At 46.2% G+C, this 25,751-nt stretch overlaps 1 protein-coding gene across 3 annotated transcripts in view; it reads left to right on the plus strand.

The window, feature by feature from the left end:
• Positions 1 to 25,751, plus strand: part of MAG (myelin associated glycoprotein) — a 95,313-nt gene that overhangs the window by 39,388 nt on the left and 30,174 nt on the right. For 2 of the 3 annotated variants that reach the window (XM_044282326.1, XM_044282328.1), the window contains exons 1-2: positions 338 to 1,592; positions 2,984 to 3,038. The gene's annotated coding sequence lies outside the window, so the exon portion shown is untranslated. Of the gene's footprint in view, positions 1 to 337; positions 1,593 to 2,983; positions 3,039 to 25,751 lie in introns of those variants that run through there. The other variant, XM_044282327.1, reaches the window with a different exon arrangement.

Below are 25,751 nucleotides of genomic sequence, written 5' to 3' on the forward strand. Positions count from 1 at the left end.
TGGTTAAGTAGAAGACGAGGACTGAGAACATGACATTAGTGTATGAGCTGCAGGAGGGATCTCGTCACAATGGATCCGCTCGTATCAATGTATAACGCATTAATCCGGTCATCGCTCTGAGCTCGTCCTATAGAACATGAGTGATGCTGATCTCCCGGCTGCCAGGACATGCACAGATTGTCCTCCCACCTACACAGAGGCAGACAGACACCAGCTGAACACTTAGTAACATGTAACGTGCCATCTTCATACACTTGGTTCCTCACCAGCTCGTAAGGAGGGAGGTCCACACTGCGGATCACAGGAATTTGTGTGTGGGTACAAGCTTTGATGAGAATGTAGAGAAAGTGCATTTCAAAACTCCTACCAGAAGACTGTGCCCGACTCATAGACACCATCCTAGAGAAGAGTGCCCGACTCATAGACACCAACCCTGAGAAGACTGTATTCAGCTCATAGATACCATCCTAAAGAAGAAGGTGTCTGGCTTATATACACCAACCCGGAGAAGACTGTGCCCGGCTCATAGACACCAAACCTGAGAAGACTGTGCCTGGTTCATAGATACCATCCTAGAGAAGATTGTGCCCGACTTATAGACACCATCCTAAAGAAGACAGTGTCTGGCTCCTATACACCATCTCTCAGAAGACCGTGTCTAGTTCATAGATACCATCCTAGGGAGGACCTTGCTTAGCTACCAGCCTAGAAAAGATTGTGCCCAACTCATAGACACCATCCTTCAGAAGACAGTGACTGAATCATAGACACCAACCCTGAGAAGACCTTGCCTGGCTCATAGATACCATCCCTCAGAAGAAAGTGTCCAGTTCATAGATACCATCCTAAAGTAGACCTTACTTGGCTCATAGACACCATCTCAGCGAAGACTGAGCCCAGCTCACAGACACCATCCAAGAGAAGACTGAGCCCAGCTCATAGAACCCGTCCCAGAGAAGACTGAGCCTAGCTCACAGACACCATCCCAGCGAAGACTGAGCCCAGCTCATAGACACCATCCCAGAGAAGACTGAGCCCAGCTCATAGACACCATGCCAGCGAAAACTGAGCCCAGCTCATAGACACCATCCCAGAGAAGACTGAGCCCAGCTCATAGACACCATCCCAGAGAAGACTGAGCCCAGCTCGTAGACACCATCCCAGAGAAGACTGAGCCCAGATCATAGACACCATCCCAGACAAGACTGAGCCCAGCTCATAGACACCATCCCAGAGAAGACTGAGCCCAGCTCATAGACACCATCCCAGAGAAGACTGAGCCCAGCTCATAGACACCATCCCAGACAAGACTGAGCCCAGCTCATAGACACCATCCCAGAGAAGACTGTGTCATATTGAAAAGAACCATTGGTAATAATCGGGAAAGGCAGTGCCCAGTTCATATTAGCCTGGAGTGGACAATACTTAGATCATTGGCAATATTCTGGAAAAACTGTGACCAGTTTAGTGCCATTATTCTGGATAGCAGTGTACCCAGCTTGGTGGCATTATTCTCGAGAACCCATCTCAGGGGCATTATATAATCTGTACCAGGACAGCAAGTTATGGACATCTGAGGGGACATCACCTAGGTGAGTGATCTGCTGTGGCTGTAGTGTGTGACTTTGTTATGAGTTTTGTCTGTGTCGTTAATTCTGGGGGAATAAGACGTTGATTAATTTTCAGTAGAGATATTAGACTTCACTCTCCCACCCGGCTGTAATAACCTGATAATGTCATTTTCACGCCTGGCTGTAATAACCTGATAACTTCACTCTCCCACCTGGCTGTAATAACCTGATAACTTCACTCTCCCACCTGGCTGTAATAACCTGATAACTTCACTCTCCCACCTGGCTGTAATAACCTGATAACTTCACTCTTCCACCTGGCTGTAATAACCTGATAACTTCACTCTCCCACCTGGCTGTAATAACCTGATAATGTCATTTTCACTCCTGGCTGTAATAACCTGATAAACTACGGATACAAATGTAGCAACTTCAAATTGACACAACACAACAAAAGTCATCGAAAAAGTCAGGTTGCACTTTGCTACATATCTATATGTATTGTATCAATAGGTTTGTGGCATGGAGAGAGGGGAAGGGGCTGGAGAGAGGGGAAGGGGCTGGAGAGAGGGGAAGGGGCTGGAGAGAGGGGAAGGGGCTTGGGTGAACCTGTACAGCGCCCGGGGCCAATAGAGAGACAGACAGGCAGGATGAAGGGGGGTGACCTTTGCAAATAGGCAGTGGCCCCGAAATGCGGAGGTACGGTGTGTGGTGGTGGAAGGAACTGCACATGGGGCTCATTTCGACATTGGTACCAGGGTCCCCTCTGTCTCGGACTTCTGTCATCCACCTGAATATTTTATTCCATGTGACATGTAGCACAGCTCTACTGGATGCATCCACTGATATGTACTATCTGTCTGATTAGTGAAAATACCCCGGGCCCTGTGCTTCCTGCCCAATATAATGAAATTTCCCCCAAGTGTTCCCTTTAAGGCTACATGCACACGACCGTGACGTTTTTTGCGGTTCGCAAACCGTGGATCCGCAAAAAACTGAATCCGCCCGTGTGCCTTCCGCAATTTATGGAACGGGTTGCCCATTGTAGAAATGCCTATTCTTGTCCACAAAACAGACAAGAATAGGACATGCCTCATACTTTTTGCGGGGCCACGGAACAGTGCAACGAATGCGGATAGCACACGGAGTGCTGTCCGCATCTTTTGCGGCCCCATTGAAGTGAATGGGTCCGCACCCGAGCCGCAAAAACATGCGGCTCGGATGCGGACCACAAAAACGGTCGTGTCCATGAGGCCTAATTGTGAGAGTTTGTGGCTTTCACACTCTGGATGAGTGCACAATAACCTTGCACTTTCATGGTCTTTTTCGGCTATCTGCAGCCGCGTTTTTCACATTTTTCTTGCTTTCCCTGGATTACTATTTGAGATATTTATGCATCATTTTATTTTTAGATTAGACCATATCACAATTTTATGCCGGATATCTGGAGAGACTTGCACGGAGCAGGTAAGTGCACGTTACTCTGGTTTCCATTGTCATATTGTTGTCATTGAATGTCTCTCCATGGTCGAGGAGCCGCGTTCGTTAGCAGCACATGTCACCTGCCGCGTGACACAATGACACGGGAAGGGACCTTCGCTCTCCGTTAACAATGCTTCCTGTAATGGAATTCATTTTGCCATTTGCCTTTGATGACTGACAATCCTCTCCAGTCAATGTAAGTCCTTGATATACACATTAAATAAGCAGGACTGTGTATGTCAGGGGGAGGAGGAACGGCCAGTGGGATTTCAGCATGCCCAGTTGTTTTGTTCTCATGATCCTATTAGAACTCATACTTGACTTTTCCAGAATCCTGATGGCAAATTTGCTCAGTTATAGGATATACATGTAACTAGATATCTGAAGGGGATTCGCCATCCAGGATTATGGTAAAGCTGAGCAGCTTTTCATTGAGTTGAACCTAGGTTCCCTCTTGTCATGGGTCCAAGAAATGCTGCAAACCGTACAGTTGCTATGGGGCCCTAAGAGAGAAGGGGCCCTGCCTTGGTTGGTCGCTTTCCCTTTGCTATTAGAGGCAGAAAACTTTGCAGAACTTCATTCTCCATGGAAACTGCGGTGTTAACACACAAGACGGTGAGGATTTGGTCAAAGAGTCAGTAAAAGACCCTTTCTGTCCTAAGCAGTAAAACCTGGCATCATAATGGGGGCTCCAACATGATCTATGCCATGAAGCCCCCTCACGTTTATGTTCAGCCCTGTCTTACAGCAGAGTATATGGGGGTCAGATAATCCTACCACAAGCAGAGTAGACTGGGAAGCAGAGATTGAGGAGAACAGGACAAACATGCCTTTTGCAGAGCATTCATCATCAGGAGTAGTGTGAATAGGAACTTTTATTCTAACAGGTTTTGCTCATTAAGTGTCCAGGAGGCGGAGCTTCACTGTGAAGTGCTCTCTGCATTGGCCTGTTTCACAGCTCCTCCCCTCCACGGTAGTGGACTCCTTTTTGGGATGCTACAGCTGTCCATCAGAGCAGAAGGGAGGCGCCATGAAGAAGCTTAAAGGGGTTGTACAGTGGTATAGTACTGATGACCTAACCTCAGGATAGGTCATCAATATCGGTTTCCAACTCCCGATAACCCCGCTGTTCAGCTGTTTGAAGGGGTCACCGTGTTCTTTTCGAAGTCTACCTGCTTACTGTTTCCCTTGTAGCTTTGTACAAGGCCTAACCCAAGGGAATAGAAGAAAAAGATGCACTGTCACTACAAGGGAAACGACATGCAGGTGAACATTAAAAAGAATGCAGATCTTGCACAAGCAGCGGCGTGACCCCTTCAAACCGGGGTATCGGGAGTTGGACACTGATATTGATGACCTTTCCTGAGGATAGAACATCAGTATTAAACCACTGCACAACCCCTTTAATGGAGAGAGAGAGCTGAGATTGAAGCTTGGTCCCCTGGGCTCTTGCAGGAGCAGAATCTGGCAGAATAAAACTTCATATTCTCACAACTCCTGATAATAAAAGCTCCACAAAACGTATGTTTTGTCCTGCCCTCCGCAGCCTCTATCTAGTGTTGTCAGCAGTTTTGTATAGTCAAAACTGCTGAAAGTAACCCCTTAAATGGGTCGCCCATGTTTGAGTATCTTTGGTTGCGCTCCCCTTCCTCCCTATCGCTGGACCTGTGGAAGGAAGCATACTTATCTGCTTTGGTCCCCCGCTGCCATGGACGTGCTCCAGTCCTACTTGCCAACATGCAGTTTAATAGGGAGTGGTGGTGGTCACGTGTGCCACTGCAGCTAATGACCGGCAGCAGCGGTGATGCATCCCCCATGCGTCACATCAATGGGTAATGTGTTACATAGGGGACACGTCACTCTGTGGTCAGTCATTAGTTGTAGCGGCACACGTGACCCGCTCGGCAAACTGCATGTTTCTACGTGAGACTGGAGCATGTCCGTGGCAGCGGAGGACTGAAGAAGCCGTAACCCAGCGGTCTGGCGATGGGGTGGGGAATAAAGGCGTCCCAAAGGCCCCTAGACATGGACAACCCCTTTAAGGACTAGGTAGAGGCTGGAAAGAGCAGGACAAATGTACGATTTGTGGGGCTTTCGTTATCAGAAGTAGTGAGAATCTCTGTTTCATTTTCTGTTCTTCAGATCCGTCAGAAGAACAGAAAAAAAAACAGTATCCTGTAAAAAACGGATCCTGTTGCACATTTGGCCTCTGTTTGAGATCCGTTTTTTTAGATGAAAACAAAAAAATACTGCATGCAGGACTTTTTTCCATCTAAAAAAAATATCTCGGACAGAAATGGCTCAAACGGATGCCAAATGTGCAACAGGATCTTTTATTTTGACCGGATCCTGTTTTTTTCCCCCCTGTTCTTCTGACGGATCAGATGAACAGAAGATAAAACGGAGATGTGAACTCGCCCTAAGTATGCTTTCCTCCACAGGTTTGGGGGGGCTCCTGAACATGTATGACCCCTTTAAGCCTTCCCTTGCCACATGTGGTACTCTATGCATTCCGCCCAGGAGCAGTCTTCATCCAGAAAGTAACGGGCAGGAGCAAACGGCGGGCAGGGAAGACAGTAACTGTTGTCTTCCCTGCCTGAGTGCGTTCACACAGAGGAATGGGAGAGAACTGGGGAAGCAGGCAAAGGAACCTATAGGAAAAATGTGCCCCCGTGTTACAGGTTCTCGCCTCGACGCCGCCACCAATTAATCAGCCCCCCCCATGAGCCCCCCTATTGTACATACACCCACTCCTATAGAACAGCTGCTAGGACAATTATTGTGACGAATCCATACGGCCCTGACTTTCTAAGAATAGAGGATGCCATATGGCACCTCCCACTCATTAACATATGCAGATTTGCAGATAAATCCCCCCGTGGACGGTATCGGGTCTCATGGACATTTATAAAGGGAGGACTCAGCGGGTGAGCTAAGTGTAAAAATGGATGCGATCGGTGACACAGACAATGCTTATTATGCCTTCCAGAAATAAAGTACAGCTCAGAAGCCGGCAGATTTATTTTAGAATAGGGATAATTGACTCTAATAATCATTTCTATTGTTAGGTGATCCGGCTGCTCCTGTTGAGCTTTTGTTATCCGACAGTTTAGAGAGAACACAAAATATCCCGGCAGAAAGCTTTAATATGTTCTCAGGAAGAAGCCACATCAAAAACCGCGCTTCATCTATAATGGTCTCGTGTGAGCCGGCTCTTCCTTTCAGGAACGGGACGAATACATTGTTAGAGACAGTGTGACCGAGCCTGTAGGCTTCAAAGAATTGTCTTCTATCCGGCACTAAAAAAATATGACCTGGTGGGGAATTAAAAGAGTAATTCCAGGGACAGGTGACAAAGAAAAGATCATTCATTAGATGGTTAGAAAAATGTATACAAGTGACAAAAGGAGCATGACTATAATAATACTGCCACTATGTACAAAAATACCACTAATATTTTACTGTACAGTAATATAACTTATTTAATACAACTTCCAGTGTACAAGAATATAACTGCTATAATACTGCTCCTATGTACAGGAATATAACTACTATAATACTGCTCCTATGTACAAGAATATAACTACTATAATACTGCTCCTATGTACAATAATATAACTACTATAATACTGCCCCCTATGTACAAGAATATAACTACTATAATACTGCTCCTATGTACAAGAATATAACTACTATAATACTGCCCCTATATACAAGAATATAACTACTATAATACTGCTCCTATGTACAAGAATATAACTACTATAATACTGCTCCAATGTACAAGAATATAACTACTATAATACTGCTCCTATGTACAAGAATATAACTACTATAATACTGCTCCTATATACAAGAATATAACTACTGTAATACTGCTCTTATGTACAAGAATATAACTACTATAATACTGCTCCAATGTACAAGAATATAACTACTGTAATACTGCTCTTATGTACAAGAATATAACTACTATAATACTGCTCCAATGTACAGGAATATAACTACTATAATACTGCTCCTATGTACAAGAATATAACTACTATAATACTGCTCCTATGTACAATAATATAACTACTATAATACTGCCCCCTATGTACAAGAATATAACTACTATAATACTGCTCCTATGTACAAGAATATAACTACTATAATACTGCCCCTATATACAAGAATATAACTACTATAATACTGCTCCTATGTACAAGAATATAACTACTATAATACTGCTTCTATGTACAAGAATATAACTACTATAATACTGCCTCCTATGTACAAGAATATAACTACTATAATACTGCTCCTATGTACAAGAATATAACTACTATAATACTGCTCCAATGTACAAGAATATAACTACTATAATACTGCTCCTATGTACAAGAATATAACTACTATAATACTGCTCCTATATACAAGAATATAACTACTGTAATACTGCTCTTATGTACAAGAATATAACTACTATAATACTGCTCCTATGTACAAGAATATAACTACTATAATACTGCTCCAATGTACAAGAATATAACTACTGTAATACTGCTCTTATGTACAAGAATATAACTACTATAATACTGCTCCTATGTACAAGAATATAACTACTATAATACTGCCCCTATATACAAGAATATAACTACTATAATACTGCTCCTATGTACAAGAATATAACTACTATAATACTGCTCCTATGTACAAGAATATAACTACTATAATACTGCTCCTATGTACAAGAATATAACTACTATAATACTGCTCCTATGTCCAAGAATATAACTACTATAATACTGCTCCTATGTACAAGAATATAACTACTATAATACTGCTCCAATGTACAAGAATATAACTACTATAATACTGCCTCCTATGTACAGGAATATAACTGCTTTAATACTGCTCCTATGTACAAGAATATAACTACTATAATACTGCTCCTATGTGCAAGAATATAACTACTATAATACTGCCTCCTATGTACAAGAATATAACTACTATAATACTGCTCCTATGTAGAAGAATATAACTACTATAATACTGCTCCTATGTACAAGAATATAAGTACTATAATACTGCCTCCTATGTACAAGAATATAACTACTATAATACTGCTCCTATGTACAAGAATATAACTACTATAATACTGCTCCTATGTACAAGAATATAACTACTATAATACTGCCTCCTATATACAAGAATATAACTACTATAATATTGCCTCCTATTGTCACGACCATGTTTATGGCCGTGACTCCTTGGGAGCTGCATACAGTTGCCCACTGTTTTGGGTTGTTGTGTCAACCGCAGCTGGAGGCATAATGCTGTTTGCCTCAGGTGCGGTTGCCGCGGACAACAGTTATGTGTGCGGTTCCCTTGGAGTTGTTTGTATGCACTTTCGTAGGTCTGTGTGCACTCTGTGTTATGTGTGGTGTGCACTTACATCTTCCCCTTACTGTGGCTACCCGTGGCAACGTTTGGTCATTGTGTGTACATGTGGTGGCAGTGTCCCGGCCTTCGGGCTGACTCCCAGGACATGAGTGCCACCCATGTCGTTGCCTGCGGCAACAGCCACAGTGTGTTTTGGACACTTCTCCTTTTAAGTTGTGTTTTCTCTTCCCTGGTGCTGGAAGGGTTAACTCCCTTCCCAGTGTGTGTGTCTCTGGGTGTGTCCGACTGTGGGGTGTGGCTTCTTGGCCTATAAAGCCTCACTGTTAGCACAGGTCTGAGGGTTGCTTCAGCCATGCTTAGCTGGAGCAGCCTCCTGTGTTTTCTACCTGCCAGTGAGAGCCACCCCTGTGGTCATAAAGATATTGTCACATTATGTTTATGTCATGTTGTGTGTGATGTCCACGTGATGTTCTGTTGGGACCTTCCTTTGTTATTTGTGCAGCTTATGGTTCTGGATTCCTGTGTGCACAGGGATCCAATCAGCAAGGCTGTGGCAGGTTGGTGGAACTACTTAGTTCGCCTGCCATTTCCGTAAGTCTGTTTGTGTTCCCCTTTTCCCTGCAGCTTGGCCATTGAGACCCCTGTTCCTCCGTGTCCTGGAGGAACAGGCCGTCTTACCCTGACTCCTAGTCCAGGGACCGGACGGAGGGTGAGTTAGGGATCCGAGGTTCCGGAGCATGGGTCCTCCTACCTTAAAGGTCGGCCCATGCAGCTAGGAGTTAGGGTCAGGTTAGGGACGCGTTAGGAGGTGACCTGCTCCCTAATCCTGTCTTCCTGGCCGAGCAGCCTAACAGCATCTGGCATCGGCACGGCTGAGGTTTTCCCCATCCTCAGCCGTGACACCTATGTACAAGAATATAACTACTATAATACTGCTCCTATGTACAAGAATATAACTACTATAATACTGCTCCTATGTACAAGAATATAACTACTATAATACTGCTCCTATGCACAAGAATATAACTACTATAATACTGCTCCTATGCACAAGAATATAACTACTATAATACTGCCTATGTACAAGAATATAACTACTATAATACTGCTCCTATGTACAAGAATATAACTACTATAATACTGCTCCTATGTACAAGAATATAACTACTATAATACTGCCCCTATGTACAAGAATATAACTACTATAATACTGCTCCTATGTACAAGAATATAACTACTATAATACTGCCTCCTATGTACAAGAATATAACTACTATAATACTGCTCCTATGTACAAGAATATAACTACTATAATACTGCTCCTATGTACAAGAATATAACTACTATAATACTGCCTCCTATGTACAAGAATATAACTACTATAATACTGCTCCTATGTACAAGAATATAACTACTATAATATTGCTCCTATGTACAAGAATATAACTACTATAATACTGCCTCCTATGTACAAGAATATAACTACTATAATACTGCCTCCTATGTACAGGAATATAACTACTATAATACTGCTCCTATGTACAAGAATATAACTACTATAATACTGCCTCCTATGTACAAGAATATAACTACTATAATACTGCCTCCTATGTACAAGAATATAACTACTATAATACTGCCTCCTATGTACAGGAATATAACTACTATAATACTGCTCCTATGTACAAGAATATAACTACTATAATACTGCCTCCTATGTACAAGAATATAACTACTATAATACTGGCTCCTATGTACAAGAATATAAGTATATTATTTTACACAGAGCAATATACTGTGCTGCACTGCGGTATTTGGCCCTGCTGGGTGGTATAATGTGCTGCAACATGGTATTGCTGGCCCTGCCTATTTCTATTGAACCTGCCTTCTGTCAGTTTGGGCCCCACTACAAATTAGGGCCACAATTCCCAGTTCCCAGTCCGCCCATGAATGGAGCACAGGAGAACATTACAGTTTAATTCTGGGGGCATGAAACCCATGCTCACTGCCGTACACTTGACTGCTATTGCTCTCTGGTATCAGCCATATCATGGTGGGGAGATGCCGATGGTCATGTTCTTCATGAGCAACTGCTGGTGACCAAAGTAAGAGCAAGGTCTCTGTGAAAACTAGAAGGGCCTTCCAGCAGCACAGAGTATTTCAGGAGAGGAGTGTGCCGATCATGTGGGAGGCTATAGACTGAGAGTTACATAGTGGAAGGAGCAGTGTCTTCCAGCAGCACAGAGTATTTCAGGAGAGGAGTGTGCTGTTCTTGTACAGGTTACAGATTGAGGCCTCATGCACACAACGGGTTCCGTAGGTCCGTGATCCGTGTCCGTTTTTCCTTCCGTGGGTCTTCCTTGATTTTTGGAGGATCCACGGACATGAAGGAAAAAGTCGTTTTGGTGTCCGCCTGGCCAAGTGGAGCCAAACGGATCCGTCCCCCATTGACTTTCAATGTAAAGTCTGGAGTCCCTATTATACCATCGGATCTGAGTTTTCTCCAATCCAATGGTATATTTTAACTTGAAGCGTCCCCATCACCATGGGAACGCCTCTATGTTAGAATATACCGTCGGATTTGAGTTAGATCGTGAAAACTCATATCCGACAGTATATTCTAACACAGAGGCGTTCCCATGGTGATGGGGACGCTTCAAGTTAGAATATACTACAAACTGTGTACATGACTGCCCCCTGCTGCCTGGCAGCATCCGATCTCTTACAGGGGGCTGTGATCCGCACAATTAACCCCTCAGGTGCCGCACCTGAAGGGGTTAATTGTGCGTATCATAGCCCCCTGTAGGAGATCAGGGGCTGCCAGGCAGCAGGGGGCAGACCCCCCTCCCTCCCCAGTTTGAATATCATTGGTGGCCAGTGTGCGGCCCCCCCCGGCCCCCCCCCTCCCTCCCTCTATTGTATTATCATTGGTGGCCAGTGTTTTCTGCCCCCCCCGGCCCCCCTCCCTCCCTCTATTGTATTAATATCATTGGTGGATCATTGGTGGCAGCAGAGAGTTCTGATCGGATTCCCAGTTTACTCGCTGGAGCTCCGATCGGTAACCATGGCAACCAGGACGCTACTGCAGTCCTGGTTGCCATGGTTACTTAGCAATATTAGAAGCATTATACTTACCTGCTGCGCTGTCTGTGACCGGCCGGGAGCTCCTCCTACTGGTAAGTGACAGGTCTGTGCGGTGCATTGCTTAATGATCTGTCACTTACCAGTAGGAGGAGCTCCCGGACGGTCACAGACAGCGCAGCAGGTAAGTATGATGCTTCTAATATTGCTAAGTAACCATGGCAACCAGGACTGCAGTAGCTTCCTGGTTGCTATGGTTACCGATCGGAGCCCCAGCGATTAAACTGGGACTCCGATCGGAACTCCGCTGCCACCAATGATCGGGGGGGGGGGGGGGGGAGAGGGGAGGCCGCACATGGGCCACCAATGAAACTAATACAATAGAGGGAGGGAGGGGGGGCCGGGGGGTCCGCACACTGTGCCACCAATGATAATACAATAAAGGGAGGGAGGGGGGCCGCACTGGTACTCCATATGCCTTTCGTTTCCTTATTTCCGTTCAAAGATAGAACATGTCCTATTATTGCCCGCAACTCACGTTCCGTGGCTCCATTCAAGTCAATGGTTCCACAAAAAAAACGGAATGCTCTGTGTGAATACTCTGTGTGCATTCCGCTTTTGTATGTCCATATTTCCATTCCGCAAAAAGATAGAACATGTCCTATTATTGTCCGCATTACAGACAAGGATAGGACTGTTCTATGAAGGGCCAGCTGTTCTGTTCCGCAAAATACGGAATTCACATGGACGTTATCCTTTTTTTTTACGGATCTATTTTTGGCGGACCGCAAAATACATACGGTCATGTGAATGATCCCTTAGTCTTGTATCCGTTACGTTTTTGCGGAACCATCTATTGAAAATGTTATGCCCAACCCAATTTTTTTATGTACTTACTGTTTAAACATTATTGTATGCTTCCGTTTCCGATCCGCAAAAAACAGATTATAAACAGAAACCAAACGGATAATGGAACAGCGAAACGGAACGGAAGCGAAAACACTACTGAAACAAAAAAACGGATCAGTTTAAAAAAGCCATACGGTCGTGTGCAAGAGGCCTGTGAGTTACTTAAGGAAGAGAAAGGCTCCTCGAGCAGCACAGAGTATTTTAGAAGAGGATTGTACTGATTTTGTGGAAGTCACAGACTGAGAGGTGCACAGTGGAAGGAGCAGGGTCCCCAGCAGCACAGAGTATTTTAGGAAAGCATTATGCTGATCTTGTGGGAGGCTACAGACTGAGAGTTTCATAGTGGAAAAAGCAGTGTCTTCCAGCAGCACAGAGCATTTCAGGAGAGGATTGTGGTGATGTTGTGGAGGTTACAGACTGAGAGTTACATAAAGGAAGAGACAGAATCCTCCAGCAGCACAGAGGATTTTAGAAGAGGATTGTGCTGATCCTGTTGAGGTCACAGGCTGAGAGGTGCACAGTGGAAGGAGCAGGGTCCCCAGCAGCACAGAGTATTTTAGGAAAGGATTGTGCTGATCTTGTGGGAGGCTACAGACTGAGAGTTTCATAGTGGAAAGAGCAGTGTCTTCCAGCAGCACAGAGCATTTCAGGAGAGGATTGTGGTGATGTTGTGGAGGTTACAGACTGAGAGTTACATAAAGGAAGAGACAGGGTCTTCCAGCAGCACAGAGGATTTCAGGAGAGGAGTGTGCTGATCTTGTGGAGGTCACAGGCTGAGAGGTGCACAGTGGAAGGAGCAGGGTCCCGAGCAGCACAGAGTATTTTTGGACCTCTTACTCGATGTCACGTCCTTCAGTTCTGCTCCCTGGCCGCCTGGTTAGAAGGAGCGGCTCCTGGAGCGGCGGGCGTCCTCGTCATCTGTTTCTCATCTGTTTATTTTGCTTCTCGATGACTTCATCTCCATAATCCAGGAGGATAGAACAGCCGCAGACTGCGGCGCCGGAGGAATGATCTCCAGACCCGCACGCGGGCGCAGATGACAGACGTTTATCTGACACAGTTCATAATGACATGGCACTCTGCAGTATTAATAGGAACAGGAAGGAAAGTGACCACTAGGGGCAGCAGTTCTCTGACATCTGTGCCAAGGGGAGTAAATGCATTGGCATTCTTCCAGAAGCAGCGCCATCTGTAGGCTGTGGGGGGTTATACAGCCTCTCCCGCTAGAGCTGAGCAGCAATCTGACCTTTGGACAAGCGGGGCGCTGTTTCTGGAGGACTTCAGCTGTATTTTTACATTCTTTTCATTACTATACATAGTTTTTAGGTCTCTTTTATTTTTCTTCTAATATTTTACCATTTTTGTTGTTATCGTCCTGCAATAGCATTCACTGCAGCAACGCTTAGGATCTTGACTTCATCTGTGCAGCTTTGAGTAGCTCAGACCAGGAGGTTCCCTGGTATTTAAAGGGAACCCGTCACCGGGATTTTGTGTATAGAGCTGAGGACATGGGTTGCTAGATGGCCGCTAGCACATCCGCAATACCCAGTCCCCATAGCTCTGTGTGCTTTTATTGTGTAGAAAAAAAACCGATTTGATACATATGTAAATTAACCTGAGATGAGTCAGAGGTTGAAAATATGACTCTTCTCTGGTCACACAAGTAAGATATGACTCTTATGTTAATTTGCATATGTATCAAATCGTTTTTTTTACACAATAAAAGCACACAGAGCTATGGGGACTGGGTATTGCGGATGTGCTAGCAGCCATCTAGCAACCCATGTCCTCAGCTCTATACCCAAAATCCCGATGACAGCTTCCCTTTAAAATTAGGTGGGCGGGGCTCTTCTTGGTGTGATGTCAGAGCTGCTTTGCGGGGTCTTAGCCAATCAGATATCTCTTTCTCCTGCTCCCTTTCCCCTCTCACAGCATGACAATCAAAGCGAGGAATGGCAGCTGCCGCTGCCGCCCCCTCCTCCCCTTCCTCCCCCTCCTCCCCCTCCTCCCCCACATGATAGGGGGTAGCTATTAGATCGATGGAGGTCCTACCGCTGGGACCCCCACCGATCATGAGCATGGGGGCCCCGTACCCCAGCAGCCCCCTTGAAATGAATGGTCGGGCATTCACGCAGCCGCTCCATTCAGTTCTAAGGGAATTCCGGAGATAGCCGAGCGCTGTCCTAGGACCCCACCGATCTAATAGTAATAATCCTCTATCCCGTGGGTAGGGAATAGCTTTAAACAACCAGAATAAGGCCCCATTCCACATTTTGCGGAACGGAATTGCAGACCCATTCATTTCTATAGGGCAGAACGCACTTCCGGATCCACAATTCCGTTCCCCAAAAAAATAGAACATGTCCTATGCTTGTCCGCAATCGCGGACAAGAATAGGCATATTCTATAAGTGCCGGCAATGTGCGGTCCGCAAAATTGCCGCTGTCCGTGTTTTGCAGATCCACGGATCTGTGGATCCGCAAAACACATACGGATGTGTGAATAGACCCTAAGGCCTCTTTCACATGACCATATTTTTTTTCACGTGTACGGACCGGTTTTTTCGCATACGAAACCATTCATTTCAATGGTTCCGCAAAAAAAAACGGAATGTACTCCGTATGCATTTCGTTTCCGTATTTCTGTTTTTCCGTTGAAAGATAGAACATGTCCTATTATTGCCCGCAAATCACGTTCCGTGGCTCCATTCAAGTCAATGGGTCCGCAAAAAAAAACGGAAGACATGCGTAAATGCATCCGTATCCGTTCCGTTTTTTGCAGAACCATATATTGGAAATGTTATACCCAGCCCAATTTTTTTATATGTAATTACTGTATACTGTATATGCCATACGGAAAAACGGAACAGAAACTGAAACACAACGGAAACAAAAAACGGAACAACGTATCCATTTAAAACCGACCGCAAAACACTGAAAAAGCGATACGGTCGTGTGAAAGAGGCCTTTAACTCTTTCTGGGAGGGAGATGGGAAAAAACAGAAAAATGTATAATGTTGCTGAGTTTTTTTCGGCATAAATACCATGATAACTTTACCCTCTGGGTCGGTATAATTACAGCGATACCAAACATATATAGATTTTTTTTTTTACTTTTTACTACTTTTGCACAATAAAAAAACTTTTTAAAAAGAAGAAAATGTTTTTGCATTGCCACATCCCTAGACCTATCAGTTTTTAATTTTTCATTCTACGGAGCCCTCACTTGATCTTTGTGGGATGACATATAGTGTTAATTGGTATCATTTTGGGCACATATAACACTTGCTTTTTATTCCATATTTTTTTTATGCGAAAAGGCAAAAAGCAGCAATTCTGCCATAGTTTTTTTTTTTTTTACATGATATTTGCGTAGTGCTGGTCGCACAGATGCTGCAATACAAATATATAGAGGGATTTTATTTGTACAATTTTTTTCTTTTGGAAAGGGTTTTTGGTCAGTGGAAAAATGGTGATTTTTTTAAACTTTTGAATGTTTTTATTTAATAAACCTTCCTTTTCTTAATTTTTCTTTTTCTTACCATTTAACAGTCCCACAAGGGGACTATAATAGATAGAGATGAGCGAATTCTTCGAAAATTTAAAATGGGGATAGGATGGGGACCTATTCATTTCAATGGGTCAGCAAAAAAATGATGATAGTTCATCCATTTGTGTTCCGCGTCCGCTGTCCGTGTTTCCCTTCAGCAAAAAAAATAGTGCATGTCCTACTTTTTTCACATTTGCGGACAAGGATAGGCATTTATTACAAGGGATCTGTGGAAAAAAAGGATCCTCCAAAAAAAAACGGATGCTGCATCCGTTTTTTTGGGCGGATGCAAAAAACAACTGTCTTGTGCATGAGGCCTAAAGAAGAAGCGCACTCCTTTTACACCATCGTCAACTGATTCCACATAGATGTCTACAGACCCTGCTCTATTAAACGCTTATACAAGTAGAGCCCCCGACAGAGTGGGGAGGGTGTCAGCAGTAAGTTTGTGTTGACGTCACTGATTATTTTGCCCTTCCTCTGACCTGTCAGACTAATAACCCCCAAAAAACGGATCCTGTCTGTGGAGCATCCGCCATCACTCGGTCAGCATTTGGTCAGTAATCCCTCAGTATTGCTAATGCAAAAAAAACAGGAGTGGATCCAAAACAGAGATGACACGTGAATGGAATATTTTCATGTCTTCTGTGTTTTGTACCCACTCCTGCTTTTGGCTACCAAATCGTAAGCCAATTCTGATGGGACCATACAGGCCTTACAGCTGCTGCACAGACAGGATCCGTTGTGTGTCAAATTTTTCCTTCCTTCTGACAGATCAGAAGAAGGGTCAAATAAATGATGTTGTCAGTCAGGCCAAAAGGCAAAATAGTGGCCCAGTCATAAAGTGGGGAGGGTGGGAAGCAGCATGGGGAGACCACAGAGTGGCAAGGTGATATAGTGTAGAGGTAACAGCAGCATCAGAAGACCACAGAGTGCCAAGGTGACATAGTGTGGAGGTGGCAGCAACATCAGGAGACCACAGAGTGGCAAGGTGACATAGTGTGGAGGTGGCAGCAGCATCAGGAAGCCACAGATTGGCAAGGTGACATAGTATGGAGGTGGCAGCAGCATCAGGAGACCACAGAGTGGCAAGGTGACATAGTATGGAGGTGGCAGCAGCATCAGGAGACCACAGAGTGGCAAGGTGACATAGTATGGAGGTGGCAGCAGCATCAGGAGACCACAGAGTGGCAAGGTGACATAGTATGGAGGTGGCAGCAGCATCAGGAGACCACAAAGTGACCCGGTGACAGAGTGGGAAGGTGGATGGCAATACGAGTACCAGCTGAAGATGGTGGGTGAAAGAAGGAGCATTTGGCATCAGATGTGTGGCATCAGGCGAGTGGCAGCATCAGAATAGTAGCTGAGGCAGGTAAACAGAAGAAACCGGTCCCTTTTGTCAAAGTGTTGGTGTGGCACCATGGATGATCTAGTCTGATGCATCAGGCATTGGTGGGTGGAAATCCTGGCTGATCCACGCCTGATTCATCTTGACAAAGGTCAGTCTCTGCACATTTTGGGTGGACAGGCGAATTCTTCTTGGGGTAACTGTGGTCCCTGCCACACTAAACACCTGCTCTGATGTCACACTACTGGTCCGGCAGGACAGCTTTTCCAGGGCAAACTCGGCCAGTTTCAGCCACAAATCCAGTTTGGCTGCCCAGTAGTCCAGCGGATCTTCAATATGGGTTCGCAGGGTGCTGTCCAAGTATGCCGCCACTTGCTGGTTCAGGTCCTGCTCCAGGTCTAGATGCTGCTGCTGGTGAGTAGTTTCTTCACTATGCGGGTGAAGAAAGATGCTCATCAGTGACTCTAGACTCAGGCTGCTGCTGATGGAACTGTTACTGCTCCTGCCACACCACCCCTCCCCAGCAGCCACGGCAGTGGAACATGAGCGCAGAGGGCCCCCCCAGTCAGACCTGTGAGAGGATGGTTGATGGCGCAGATAGGCAGCGGCCAACTGACTATATAGGATGTCTCTATAGTAATTCAGTTTGTCCTCCCTCTCAGCGGGTGTAAAAAAACGCACCCATTTTAGACCGGTAGCAAAGGTCCAACAAGGTGGAGAGCCAGAAGCCATCCCTCTGCCGAATGTTGACAATTCGGCTGTCACTATGCAAGCAAGTGAGCATGCATCGGGCCATTTGTGCAAGTGACTCGGAGGGACTCCCTGCCTCCATCTCCACTGCATACTGCCACGGTGTGTCTGGGTCCTCTGCCTCGTCTTCCTCATCGCCCTGTAGCTCCTCCGGCTGCTCCTGCTCCTCCTCTCATGTCACCTGTGTAGAAAAACCACCCATTTCGCTACACATTGCTTGTGCTCCAATGTCCTCCTCCTCCTCCAGTTCAGCCCCCACAGGGCTCATGTGGCCGTGAGATGTAGACGCCACGTCTCCAGTTCCCTGACCAGACAGATTTACCAGCATCTGTTCCAGGACATGAAGCAGTGGAATGACGTTGTTCATCCCTTAGTCCTGGCGACTGACAAATAACTTGGCCTACTTAAAGAGCCTGAGCAAACGGCAGGTGTCACGCATGAGCTGCCAATGGCTGACATTGAAGTTACACAGGGGAGTACTCCTGTCCGCTTGGATCATCAAGAAATCGTTTATGGCCTTTCTCTGTTCATACAGTCGGTCCAACATATGGAGGGTGGAATTCCAACGGGTGGAAATGTTGCATATCAGCCTATGTTGGGTGATGCCGTTCTGCAGCTGTAGCTCAAGGAGGGTGTGTTTGGGGGTGTACGAGTGGCTGAAGTGCATGCAAAGTTTCCTGGCCATTTTTAGGATGTCTTGTAGATGGGTGGAAGACTTCAGGAACCGCTTGACAACCAGATTGAACACGTGTGCTACGCAGGGCGCATGGCTCAGCCGTCCTTGACGCAGCACCGACACCATGTTCTTCCCGTTGTCGGTCACCATGCTTCTGATTTTGAGTTGTCGCGGAGAAAGCCAGGATTCTATTTCTTGATGAAGGACACGGAGCAGTTCCTCCCCTGTGTGACTCTGTTTGCCCAGGCAAACGAGGTACAGAACAGCATGACGCCGCCGTGCCCTGCACATTTGGGATACTGGAGGGGCACTTCACCTTCTGCCCACAGATTCTACATGTGGCCATGTTCACCTCCTTCGGCGGCTTAACAAAAAACTGCCACAGGTGATTTTACCCCCAACACAACGCACTGACTGACTGCTACCGCCGCTGCCTCCGTGAACCCGATGTCTGATGTCGAAGTGAAGTCGAAGATCCAGTCAACCATTCAAGAACCGCTGGGTTGCTGGTCAAGACACGACCGCTAGCTGACACTAGGAGCTCAGGCCTCTCGAAGTGACCCCTGCTGCCACGCCCCCTTACTCTGCTGCGACCTGTGCCTGCACCAGAAACATTTAGGCCTCTGTCCCTCCCCTGTCCAGGGCCTGGCACTTCTTTGTCTGACATACTGTTAGATCAAATAAAGAAATAGGAAATTAAAACCCCCTAAACAAGTCTAATTTTCTCACTTCACGACACAACGGCTAATAAGCCCTTTCCCCCCCCCACTAATACACGCAAAAAGGGCTTTAGAACATATAACTGCACCGCTGAACGGCAAATATATTTTTCTTTTTCCACTTATACACTCCACAAAAGGGCTTTAGAACATATAACTGCACCGCTGAACAGCAAATAGGCCCTTATTTTTTTCCACTAATACACACCACAGAAGGCTTTAGAACATATAACTGCTCCTCTGAACGACAAATATATTTAACTTTTTCCACTAATACATGCCAAAAAGGGCTCTAGAAAATATAACTGCACCGCTGAACGACAGATATATTTTTATTTTGCCACTAATACATGACAAAAAGGGCTTTAGAATATAACTGCACCGCTGAATGGCAAATAGGCCCTTATTTTTTCCACTAATACACACCACAGAAGGCTTTAGAACATATAACTGCACCGCTGAACGGCAAATAGATTTTTCTTTTGACACTTACCCTAAGTTCACGCCTGAGCGTTTTACAGCGCGTTCCTACGCGCTGTAAAACGCACAACAAGGAGAAACCAATGATTCCCTATGGGAATGGTTCTCACCTGGGCGTTTTACAGCGCGTACGACGCTCAAACAAGTTCTTGAGCTTTTTTGGGGCGTTTTGTCGCGCGTTCCCGTACATAGATATTCGGGAACGCGCAACAATGGGCGTTCGCTTGTCTCTGTATGCGCGATTGTAAACGCCGGTACAATCGCGCATACAGAGTGCTCCTTTCAGAACGCTCAGGTGTGAACCCAGGGTTATACACGCCAAAAAGGGCTGTAATAAACCCTGTAATAAACCCTGTAATAAACCCTGTTAATGGCTTTATCACACAGCACTTGCACCCCAATAACAAGAACGGTTTGCTGGAATTACAGAGCTGTATAATGGCAATTTGGGTCCCCAGTCAGTGCAGCAAGGTGTAATAGGATTGTTCCTATTACCCAGGCTGTAACCTCCCCTACTGAACCCTGTTCTACACAAACGCTGTGGAATGATGTCTCCCTATCCTTTCCCTACACCTTGAATAATATTTCCCTGCACTTGCAAATCGTTTTTTCAGCACAATGAAGTTTTTCCTACCACTGTCCCTAGAGCTGCAGACGTCTCTCCCTGCACTAAGTACGCTGGAAAATGGCAGAATCCAAGATGGCTGCCGCTATTTATAGGGCTGTGACATCACAGGGCTGGCTGGCTGCTGATTGGCTGCATGCATGGCATTATCCCTCCTTTCCAGAGTTCCTTTCTCCATGTCCTCACACGTGCAGCAGCCATTTTAGGAAAAAATGCGATTCGTTACCACGAAGCGTGAGGAAATTCAGATTCGGTGCGAATCGAATTTTTCCTGACATTCGTATCGAATTCATTTTCGTCAACTTTGATTCGTTCATCTCTAATAATAGGCGATCTTTTGATCGCTTCTATAATTCTCTTATGCTGATTATGCACTATAAGAGTGTAATAGTGTCAGTGCTACACTGACAGTCACCAGCAGGCTGCGCCAGAGAGGTGCCGCCTACTAGGATACACGGCGGACAGGCCTGGGCCCTCTATTCCAGACTGCCATGCACAGACAACGGCATCCCGCGATATTATTCACAGGGTGCCAATGGGAGACTACTGACAGCGGGATCTTAGGGGTTAAAAGGCCTGGATCGGCGCTTCTGCTGGTCTAGGCCGTTAGAGCAGGAGGCTGCCTCTCATCTGCGCGGGAGACCTGTAAAAAAGCGACGGCCCAGCCGAAGACCCCTTAGTGACTGCGTATTGGTGGTCACTAAGGGGTTAAAGGGGTTATCCAGGATGCATTTTTTTTCTAATGGCAGGAATTATAAAACAAAATCGATAATCACGTCTCCTGTCGTTCCCAGCGGCATAAGAAATCCGCACATGCAACATTTGCAGCGTGTCCATTTGTGCGATCCATAGGGTGACGTCCCCTCATTAACGAGCGGAGCAATCAAATGAATCTGTTATTCTAACCAATGATGTACCATGTGTCCCTCCCCCCACTCTTAATGTGGGCAGCTGATACAGCGGCATGTGCTGAGGGCGCGTCCGTTTTTTTATTTTCAAGGGATTTTACAAATTTTTTATACTGACGACCTATCCTCAGGATAGGCCAGCGGTATCTAATCGGTGGGGGCCCGACACCTGCATCCCCCACTGAACAGCTATTGGAGGAGACTGCAGCAGTCCAGTGAACGCCGCGGCCTTCTCGCAGCCTATCCCTGAACCAGGGACGCCATGATCATTGGTCACATGGCCTAGTCGCAGCACCGGCTGCGATACCAAACGTAGCCACTATACGATATACGGCACTGTGCTTGGTGAGCTGACTTCTCAAAGTGCTGATCAGCAGGGGCTCCAGGCGCTGGACCCCCGCCGATCAGATACCGATGACCTCATCTTTAGTGTTGAGCGAATCGAAGTGAAACGAATTGACTTCGAAACAGCGCATCAGCGCGCTAGTCAGGCATCATTTTACTGCGCATGAGATTTTGCGCAGTTTTTTCAATCAAGATGGATGTGGGGAGTTACTCAATGTGACGGTCAGATGCCGCGATCAGTGATGAACGCAGCATCGGAGGGGTTCAATGATGGGGGAGGTGTGATCGCCGTTCCCCATCATTGTGCCCACTACAGACAATGGAATGTGATTGGTGACAAAATAATGTAACAAATCGAATTTCTTTGTGAAATTTGGCGAAGCAGCCGAATCAAATTTTTGATAACTTCGCTCATCTTTAATCATCAGTATAAGAAGTCGGAAAACCCCTTTGAATCACAGTTTTAGCCTGTCACTATGCCCCCTTTAGGAACACGCTCACATGACCAAGCCATAAAAATCGGATTTCTATGAAATCGTACAGTTTGCGATGCTGCGGCTCCAACCCTGGATTCCTCATTAAGAGGTGAGATCTGTGGCCCTATGAACGACAATGGATTCCTATTGATACCGATGGGGTGCGGATTTGACTGTGTTTTTGTGCGGAACACGTCCCGAAATCTGGGTGTATAAACATACCCTAAGTGGACCACACATTTTACATAGATCATCATGCTCAGCTCAGCCGAGCATGCATGTGCTCACAATAAAGAGAACTACTGGTGGCCCTTGAAGTTCAATATGCCCAACCCTTCCTTCCCCCAACATCTGCCACCAGGTAAGAGTCGGGACACCCCATACAGAATATACGGTCGTCCAGTCCCACCAGAATCTAATGCGTACGTGTACGTAGCTGTCACAGCAGCGCGTGCACATTCATCCCATGCATCTACTAGATCAGGCATGCTCAACCTGCGGCCCTCCAGCTGCTGCAAAACTACAACTCCCAGCATGCTCTTATAGCTGTAGGCTGTGCAGGCATGCTGGGTATTGTAGTTTTGCAACAGCTGGAGGGCCGCAGGTGGGGCATCCCTGTCCTAGAGATTAGTCCGGCTATGATTGACGCCAGCATGGAAAGTGTTAACCAGTAAGAAAACAAGTCCCAGACCTCCACAGTGAGCAGATGACAAGCCTTGCACACCCCCACACAGATCCCTTTGCATGTGGAAGTGAGTCAATTATTGGCTCGACCCACAGCCCTGCGCTAAATTGTGCGATCAAAACAGCTCTTGTGCCGTCCCTGAGAAATCAATGGCTGCTTGTGGTCCCGCAAGACAACAGAGAGCATTGTGTGCTGATGAGGCTGGCCCCGCTCCAGGAGGTGGAAGGCCGGGACAAGCTCCCAGCTTAGGGTGGCACAATGTACAGGGAGATGTGACCTGCTCTAGACAGATGCTGGGGGATTCTTGCCCCTCATTGTATGGGGCAGGGCATCTGGGGGGCTGGATGAGAGGTCTCACCTGCAGCTCTGGAGGGTACCGGTCTCATTACGGAGACCCAGCCGTGTACGGAGAATTAGTCTTCAAGCCATGCTGCATGGGAGAAAAAGTATGAAAATTAGCTCGTATCAGGCAACTCCTCCACCCAACCAGCTTCCTGCTGCGTCTTTGGTTCGGCTGATATGAGCTAATTTGCATATTTTTTCCCATGATGCATTGCCTGAAAAATAAATCTCCATACACCCACTGTGTCTCTTCAATAAGACTAGTAACCACCCTCAGTTACATCTAAGGGTCCGTCCTCTTGGCCATGCCAAAGTTCCTCCAAGGAACCACTGGTGGCTGCGTATTTTCTGTCTCTGATACATCTCAATCGGAGGAAGCGCTGAGGATCGCGAAGCGGCTTTATCCAGCTGTGGGCGTGCCGAAAAGGGACATGCCGCCGTTGAAATAAATGGGAGGCCGAGAGGACTCGGGTGCTGGTGAGTTTTCAGCAAACTTTCTGCCATAAAACCCGCTATGTGAACGGACCTTAAAGGGGTTATCCCATCTTAGACAATGGGGGCATATCGCTAGGATGTGCCCCCATTGTCTGATAGGTGCGGGACCCGCAACTACAAGGAGAACGAAGCCGGGGAGACTTGTGGCTGGAGGACCCCGGGTTTCCCGGGGTTCGTCCACCACCAGGCGCAGCTTCCCACCTCTCCTATTCAAGTGAATGGGAGCACACTGCGCATGCCCGGCCACCGCTCCCATTCATTTCTATGGGACCGATGGAAATAGCCGAACCTAAGCTTAGCTATTTTCGGCGGCTCCATAGAAATGTATAGAGGGCGGTTGCACATGCGCAGTGTGCCCTCCTCAACTTTCTTCACTCTGTTCTCCTTGTAGGTGCGGGTCACAGAGGTGGGACCCGCACCTATCAGACAATGGGGGCATATCCTAGTGATATGCCCCCATTGTCTAAGATGGGATAACCCCTTTAAGGAATCTCCTCCAGCCAATCAGTATCCTGCTCGGTCCTCAGATGTCTTTAATTTATCTATGCCCTAATTTGCATATTTTTTCTCCCATGGAGCATTGCCTGAAAAATATCTGTGTCTCTTCAATGAGACTAGTAACCCTTTCAAGCTACATCTAAGGCATCTCCTCCAGCCAACCAGTAAGGACTCTGTCCCCAGATAGCCGTTTTTCCATACTTTTTTTTTTTTTTCCCCGTGAAGCCTTGCCTGAGCAATAAGTTTCCATACACTGGCTGTGTCTGGGAATCTGTACAGTACTGGATATGTATCTAACATAGTAATTAGCGTTGAGCGAATCAAACCTGACGAAGTGGAATTCGATCTTGATTTCATGGAAAATTTGATTAGCCGCGAAGCCAAATCTCCTCATGCTTCGTGGTAACAAATCGATTTTCCCTGAAATGGGTTAAAAAATGAAAAAATCATGCTTACCTCATAGGTTTGTGCTCGAAGAGCTGACCATCTCCATCTTGATTGAAGATCCTGCATTGGGGAGCGCAAGATTTTGCTCTGTATCTACTATCAAGAATTTTTGTAAAATTCGGTGAAGCAGCCAAATAATGGGGTTACGTATAGGGGACCTGAATTGTGACTGCCCGGTGATATAACCATGGATCAATATTTTAAAATGTATACACAGGGGTGGTTTTTACCACCACACAAACCAAGCAAGAGATCAGGGGGTCTCTGCTGACTGCAAGCATAGGCTGTAAAAAAAATACTAGAGGGGTGGACATGCTGCCTGAGCAACAGGTTCGGCTACAAGTTGTAGAGCAGAAGCAGGAGGCTGCACCCCTAAGATGAGTCTGGGGCTTAGCGTTGCAATGGGGGTGAGGCTTACTAGAGGTACAAGGGGGGGGCACCCAGACATAGGTTTACTTCTGCCTCTGTATGCAGGTCCAGTACAACACGCTATCACTGTATATGGCAGCAATGGGCACCATTAGTAATCATTGGTTCAAGGAGCTTTCAATGAGTCAAATCTAACTTGTTCCCGATCATTGAACATGTCAACGTTCTGCCCACAAATGGACAAACATATGCATCACGTCGTATAAACGGGGGATAGGCCCCCAACAATACGCAAACTGTAAGCGGATGAACAGTCGTACACATTGGCAGGTGTAATGGTGCTGATTGACTTGTTTTACTGTCGATTGGCGCACGTTCCAGGCTGAAATCGCGCCGTCTAAAAGGAGCCTTAGGCCTCATGCACACAACGGTGCCGTTGCGACTGGAGCAGCAGTTGAGCATGTACGACACGGCTACATTCAGAGGAACGCTCGATTATTTCCAACATAGATGTTGAATGGAGCTGCAGGCCTCATGCTTGACCAGCACTTCGTTCAGTGGCCATAAGTCCAGTCGTTGGTGGGAATAACCTTTTAGGCAGATGATTGGCT

Source organism: Bufo gargarizans, chromosome 2 (genome assembly GCF_014858855.1).
Source record: "Bufo gargarizans isolate SCDJY-AF-19 chromosome 2, ASM1485885v1, whole genome shotgun sequence".
Lineage (NCBI taxonomy): Eukaryota > Metazoa > Chordata > Amphibia > Anura > Bufonidae > Bufo > Bufo gargarizans.